The following is an 8,257-nucleotide window of genomic DNA, read 5'->3' as shown; positions in this document are numbered from 1 at the left end:
AAAAGATAAAATTATTGACAATTAGCTGTAACGCAGTTTGTGCAAGTGTACATAGTCGTCCAAGTAATAAGCAAGTAAAATGAGTTATCGTCTCCACAGGGATTGTAAAAATTCAATTATTTGTAAAATAAATAATTTGGATAGTGATGATTAAACTAAGTAAATTAACTAGATGCAAATATTGATCCCTATGCAATTCTAATCTAGATGCAATTTACCTAAATGTATGAATGAATGGCTTTAGCAACAAAAACAATCAATATTAAATGGGTTAAGATAATTATGTTAATCAATTCAATTTACTTTATTATGCTTAACAATGTTCGAAAATACTTCCATGGCAACTCGATCTTTCATGGTTTGGAAACCTTATTAAGTCCTTTTGGAGTCTTTTACTAAATATGCATTTTACTGATCATATTAACTAAGGGCCTCTTAGCATTTATGTAAGGTCACAGGGACATTTACGTTTGCAATAGTTTAATTACATAAACCTAAAAACCATGCAAGATAATAGAGCTAACTAAAGATATTATGAACCTCAACCTAGTCGGGTTTAAGGATCTAAATTGAGCATTGCAGCTTTCAATATGTGTCTACTAGTCGTCATCTGGTTAGGATCACTCAGCTAACCTGAGTGCACCCAATCACATATGAATGAAATGCATCATGATATTAATTGAAAACATGATTGACTGAGGCCTAAACTTATTAAACATGAATAAAATATATATTATTGAATTAACATAATCATCTTAGCGAATAGGATTTAAAATATCATTGCTGATTTCAAAAATAATAAACTCAAAGCAAACATAATTAAAATAAATAACAAGAGGAAAGAGTAAACTCTATTCAGTTCAGCAACCTTCGGATCTATTCTAACTGATTCAGCTCAGTAGCCTTTGGAATCTATTCTAACTGATTCACTCCTTCGTTCTACTCGATGCTTCTTTTGCTAAGGAGTTCCTATGGTGGTCAGCCAAAGAATGCTTTTGACAAAGCCTTTGTTGGCTAAATGGATGGAAGGGAAATGGGCGACTATGCAAAGGAAGGAAAAAGGAAATGGAATGTAGAGAAAATGCTAATGAGAGAAGAGAAATGAGTTGTAAGGGATAAAGAATTAAGAGATTGATGCATGGAATTTATAGGTGAAGGTAAAGGGTAGAGTTTGCTAAAAATATATTTCAAATTCCTTTTTTTTTTCTATCACACATGGCTGGTCACGTTTCAAGGAGAATGGGATGACTTAGTCTTCTCATTTTTAATTCAAACCAAGGCTATTAATATCCATACGGTGGACGGGTTCAAAAATAGAGTTGTTGACCTAATTTCTAATTGTTTTCCAACTTTAAGGACCTTCAATTAAATACTCCAAAGCCTGTTTCTGGGCAACCATCTACTTGGGCCGAAACTGGGCTTTAAATCCCTCTTGTTAGACAGTTTTTAAGGTCAATAATTTAGTAGACATGTCCATCTTTTAGCACATATTTTACTCGGTCAAATTATCAACCTCATGACCTAATTTCATGGCCTTGCTGTCCACATGAATAGATTTATGTCCATGTTTGATGCACATCGATCACATCTCCAATGGTCCTCCTACATAATGAAAAATCACATATTAATAAATTAATATGAAATAATATAAAATATGTACAAAAATCATGTAATTAAGCACAATTTCACATACTTTATAAATTCATGCCCAATATTACTAATTAAGTAAAATTCACTTACTTTAATAACAATTATTCAAGATTAACATATTTATTAAGTAAATGGGTAGTAAAAATATTTAGAAAAACCCTATATAATTGCGAGTTTACAATAGCTGAGAGTTCACGGTTAGGTACCTTATGACTCGACCATCGGCTCAACATCTAGTGGTAATCCTAGACTCAATCGTTGGTGATGTGTTCACTTTGGTCTTGGCATGTACTGAGGATGGCTTTTGTTTAATGTTTTGGTTTGAACTCTTGTTAGCATTTTGAAGATCATATTTATAATGTATATGGTTGGGTTGAGAGTGGCTATGATAATTTTATCTTGCTAAGTAGTTATAGCTAAATGCATAATGGCATGATGGTTTAAGGACTAATATACTACATGATGTGTTCTTGGTTGGTGCATAGATATGGAATCATGGATGGTATGTTTAGATTATATCTTGGAAATGACTTGGTAAATTGAATGCTTAAAACATGAGATTGCTTGAATGGCTAGTTTATGTTTGGTTAGGTGATACTGAAAGTGCCCTGGAAGGTTTATTGGATTGTTATGTATGTGCTCTTTTGGTTGGTTTTTAAATTGTTGATTAAGGTGCCAATTGTGGCGTATTGGTTAGGTTCTTAAGATGGTTGTTAAAGTGATATTTTTGGTATGGTAGATAAAATTTAAATGGTTTGACATATAAGTTAGTTTATAATTTTGGATAGATATAAAATCGTAAGTATGTGATTATGTTGGATATGATTAGGTATGTCCTTAGTTGATGATTTTTATGTCTATAATTGTATCTGAGGGGTACCATTTGAGTCTAGGTGATTTTGGCATGAAATAAACATTCTAAAGATAGAATTTTACCATTTCTGAGCTTAAGTATCGATATTTTGGCATTTGGTATCAATACTTGGCCATATAAACAGTTTTAAAATAAACAGAATACCAAAATGGTAGCGATATTTATATGAGTATCAATACTTTTCAGTAAATATCGATACTGGAAAATAAATATTGACACCCTTATTTTGCATAACAAGCAAATTCATGATTTAGTATCATACAGTGTCAATACGTTGGATTTGGTGCCCTAAGTGTAGTTTTTTCGTCAATAAACACTTGTAACACCCCAATCCCCGAAGGTCAATTGAAGTGTTACTCAGGTAGAAAACAAACATATGCATAGTTAAATATTCAGTTCAATTGTTATACATATAAACTTATCTAGGCAGAGGCTCAAAAAACTTCTTCAAAACACAAGTTATATGCCATAGAAAAAAGTAAATATATTTAAATCTTTTAAGTGAAAACTATTTTGTGAAATACAATACTAGAAGTAATGATTACTTATATAATAGTTTCTTGATTACTTATAAAATAGTTTGGAGTATACGAGTAGAAATCATTTTGTAAATCAGAACTTAACAAACTTTGACAATTCCCTCAAGGGGTAACATTCTTTTAAAAACTATAACTGAATAAGAAGGCTATTTATTACAGATTCATTTTAAGAACAGAGTTACAAGCCACCCCCAAAACATATGCATGTTACAAAACAAAAATAGACAAAGCTCACTTAGTAATAAGAAAAGATACATTGAAAATTCTTAACACATACTAATACATTAGACTCTATACACTAAGACATATGGGTGAACACTTAACCTTGGCGTATACCCCATTTTAGACGTACTCACATATATGGAGCATACCATTTTTCATAAGATTAGTCACACACTTTTATCCTTTCCTCCACTTATCACTATAGCCTTAACATAATAGATGCTTCTCCATCATCACAGTATTTTCTCACAAGTACCTTTGTATCACAACCTCTCCTGAGACGAACTCAAACTTGCTTTCAAAAATTACTAGGGCGAATTCATTATATCAATCATCAATTCTTTATGAATACATTACGATTTCAACATATCAATAGGAATTAGAAAATACCCTATTAGTCATTAATCTTTCTTTTCATCTCAACTGATATATGTATCACACAAACATACATAGTATCATATTAGCTCATTCTTTTCAATACATATCATATAACACGTACAAAAAAGACATATTAACTTACTATTTCATAACCTTCCTTGGGCTGAACCTTAGATTTCACATATCAGAATAGATCTTTTGTATCATATCATTTTGAACACCTAAGTGTTCCTGTGAGTTTAAGGTTCTTTACCTAGGTTAACGACTAACATGTCCTACCTTAGGAATCACCCATAATGTTAGGCTGGTTAGCAACTAGCATGCTCTACCAAAACCTAACACTTATGCCAACTGGTTAGTAACTAACATACCCTACTAGTGGCCACTAAACAGGTTAGTCCTACCAGTGGCCCATCATATATCCCCATCTAGTTAGCAATTATCATGCCCTACAAGTTTTCACACATATCTGCCATTCTGGTTTGCAACTAACGTGCCCTACCAGTGACCCATCTTAATTGGGTACCAAGTTCATATCCCATGGAAGTCATTTCTATATCATACCACAATCATGCACATACACAAAAACAATTACATATAACATATTTCTAGGATTTAAGTCCATGTTCTTACTTGGACCTTAACTATGACATCCACACTTTAATGTTGTACACAAGAGAAAATACAACATAGAGAAGAATCACACAATTTGGATACTCACAAATGATTTCTGTGACAGCCCAAAATTGACCCTAGTCGGAATGTGGTTTCGGGACCACAAAACCGAGGCATAAAAATAACTAAAAAATTTATTTTGATGCCTATGATATGTGTTAATTTGTGTGTGACATTTTTGATGTTTCGATTTAGTGTTATAAATGCGAATTTCACTAGAAAGGACCTAGTAGTGAACTTTGAAAGTATGATGGGGAAATGTGTGATGACTGGTTGCTCATGCATGCAAAAATAAGGGATTTGCATGTCAAATTTCCCCCCCCAACATGAAGTGGCCGGCCATGGGAAGAGAGGATGGGCAAAACATGTCATGAAACATGTTTTGTTGGTGCATTAGGGAGAAATAATAAACAAAGGTGTATGGGTAAGAAAAGAATGAAAAAAAATGTGTGTGAGTGTGGTATTCCCCCATTGCCGTGAGTTGTAGAGAAAGAAAGAAAATTTTGTTCATCCTTTCTTTGAGCCAAAACTAAGGAAGAAGGAGGATTTTTGCTTCATGCTTGGTTTGGAAGAGATCTAGAAGGAGATTTGGCTAAGTTTGCATCAAGATTAAGGTATGTATAAGGTTGTGTTAGGAGTTTCATGCATGTTTTGGTTGCTAACTTGATGTGCATGTTAGCCATGGCTCAAATCTTTGTTATGCCATGGAAATGGTATTTGGCCAAAGTTGTTATGGTGATAAAGCCATTGCATGCTAAGTGTAAAGCTTGATGATGATGCATGCAATGATGGATTGTCTACTCTTGAGTAAGATTTTGAGTTTTCTTTTGTTTAATCATGATTGAAGTTGAAAAGGAGCATGATTGTCATATTCGCCATGATGCATTCATAAGCATGGTTCATGCTTCTTGCATGTTAGTTAAAATTTGTGTTTTGGATGGCTATGGACACCTTGAAATTCGCCATGCTCATATATGTATATATATGTTTGCACATGATGTTTTGGTTATGAACTAAGTGATGAATATGTTGGTTTAAAGAAGAAGATGTTGAAGAATGATTGTGAAATCGCAAGCACATTCGCCTAGCACACATATGAGTGCTTGATGCTATATTATAAGTTTTGAGCTACAATATGCAAAGCATTAACTAGTAAAATGCATGCTGTTTTTGTGAGGTATTAAGTGCATAATTGGCCTCAACATGGACATGAATATTCGCCTTGGGTAGCCTATTGAAGGCCTTAGCTTTTCCTTGATGCTCGAATGAATTGTATTGAATTGCTTGATGTAGTATAAAATGTGCATGACCATTGTGTATTCAAGCTAAAGGTTGGCCATATGACCATTTAAACTCCTTGTCATATTCGCCATAAGCTAGCACAATGAGGTTTTAATAGATTGAATTTGTTTGAATTAGCTCAAGAGCTTAGAGGGCCACAATTGGACAAGGGAAGGAAAAAGTGATCGAATAGCCGTAAAAGCCGCTCGACAACATCCGAGGTAAGTCCTCAAGAAGTGACCCTACTTGAATTATGTGAAATGAAGTATGGATGTGTATTGATTATTGACTATGTGTGTATGAGTATTTGAATGATACCCGGCTAAGTCCCAAGGCGATTATGCTAGTGATTATAATTGTGTTTGAGCCTTAGTAACGAAAATGAAATATGTATATCCAATGATTATTGATGTATGTGCGCATGAGAAATTGAATGATATCCGGCTAAGTCCCAAGACGTTAATGCTGGAAATTATATCCGGGTTAAGACCAAGGCAATTGTGCTAGTGGCTTCATCCGGCTAAGTCCCGAGGACATTTATGCTAGTAATTATATCCGGCTAAGACCAAGGCATTCGTGCAAGTTGTTAAATCCGGCTAAGACCAAGGCATTTGTGCAAATCGTGATATCCGGTTAAGTCCTCAGTAGGCCTTGGTGCGGGTTACCATAACCGGCTATGTCCCAAGGCGTTTGAACGAGTAGCGACATCCGGTTAAACTCCGAAGGTATGTGATTTGAAAATTATAAGCTTGCTGGAAAGTTTCAGCTAATGCACTTGTGAAATTTCTCAATGACAAGGTAAGTGTGGTGTGTGCTTTGCGCGCTAGGAGTAAGAGCGTATGAATATCCGCTCTTATGATGGAACGAGTTATCGGCCTTAACGGCCGTTATTTGTGTATGAACATAAGAGTTGGGATGGTGAAGTAAGTATGATTATGTGAACGTGTATTAATGAAATGATGCATTTGGCTATGTGAATGTATTGCTTTAATTAAAGCTGATTTTATTGCTTGAGACTTACTAAGCATAAATATGCTTACCCCGTTGCTTTGGCTCTCAGTTTTATAGATTTTGCTCGATGGCAATCGGATTCGGGATCATTAAGGTCGAAGTCATCTGCACTATCAAAGCCTCCATCTTGGTATAATTTTGGTTGGAATTTGAAATGGCATGTATAGGACTACCCCTTGTTGGTTCAATTATGTTGTGATGTATATGTGTACGGCCATGCGAAAATGGCTCAGTAAAAGTAGAGTACGGACTTAGACCGCTTTGTGGTTTGTATATATATATATATGGTGTCATGATGTGATTATGGATTGGAAATGGGAGTGTTGGTCACATGATCAGCCATTGGTATGGTTAAAATGATCATATATGAACCTATGTATGGCAAGACTAGTTGGTTCATGGAGACTACAAAATAGGTAAGACCTACCTTAAAAACAGAAGCTGCCAGCTGCAGTGATGTGAATGTGAAAAATCACCAAAATTTGTAGGAATGGTATTAAATAGTGAATAAGCTATGTAAATGAACCTTGATGAGTCTATTTTCATATGGAAGAAACGAAATGGTCATAGGAGCTACATGTTAAGAGATATGAAAGCTATTGTGAGACAGGGCCAGAACGGTTTCTGGGTCCCCTGTCGCAACTTTAAAAATTAACTATAAATTATACAGAAAGAATTAGGAGTCATTCCTCATATGTACAGATTCCATTTTGAGTCTAGTTTCATTAGAAACAAACGACACCAGTATTAAAGCCCTGTACAGAGAGATATTCAAGTTATAACGCGCAAAGGTCAGAGCAGTCGATCCCTGTAACATGGGTGACTTTAACTAATAAACTGTACCAATTGGCCCGACCAAAAATTCTAGAAATAAATCCATGGATGGATATATGAGTCTAAATTCAGGGAAAATTTACGAAACCAGTTTCCAAGTTTTGAAACTCGAGATATTATTTTTAAGGCGACGGTGACGCAGTTTTCCAGCCTGACTGGAAATGTCAAATTGGTGGGCAAATATGTGGACTTGGCTTGTTAACCTCGTGTCCGACAAATCCAACAACGGTCTCGGGTTCGGGTGTTACAATTTTATTGGTATCGAGCCACGGTTTAGTCGATTCTAGGACTACCGTGATGTGTTTGGGGTCTAGCTATACATGCCATTAAATGATGAGTCGATAGTGTGGTGACTTCGACAATTTGACTTTGTGTTTGTTTATAGTAATGGATCCCGATCCCAACCGAAAGCGATAGCTGATGATGTGGAGAGTGTGGCGCCTGCTCCGCGCAAGGGACAGCGCCATGGACTCTCAACCTATGACCAGCAATCTGAATGATGAGGCTAGGCAAGCCTTTTATAGTGTGATGAATGAATGGTATAACCAATACATTCGAACTAACACGGCTGCTCCACAACCTCCACTCCCGACAAATGCAACCCCGACCTACAATACCTCCCAGAATCGACCAAATAAGGTCAAGTAAGCCCCAAATGATGAATTCAGAACTTGGGGCCACCAATTCAGTGGTTATGGATAGCGACGGTGTCGAGCAAGCTGAATTTTGGTTGGATAACACTATCCGGTGCTCGATGAGCTATCTTGTACAATCGATGAGTGCTTAAAGTGTA

The sequence above is a fragment of the Gossypium arboreum genome, chromosome 7 (genome assembly GCF_025698485.1).
Source record: "Gossypium arboreum isolate Shixiya-1 chromosome 7, ASM2569848v2, whole genome shotgun sequence".
Lineage (NCBI taxonomy): Eukaryota > Viridiplantae > Streptophyta > Magnoliopsida > Malvales > Malvaceae > Gossypium > Gossypium arboreum.
This window is presented reverse-complemented; position numbering follows the sequence as displayed.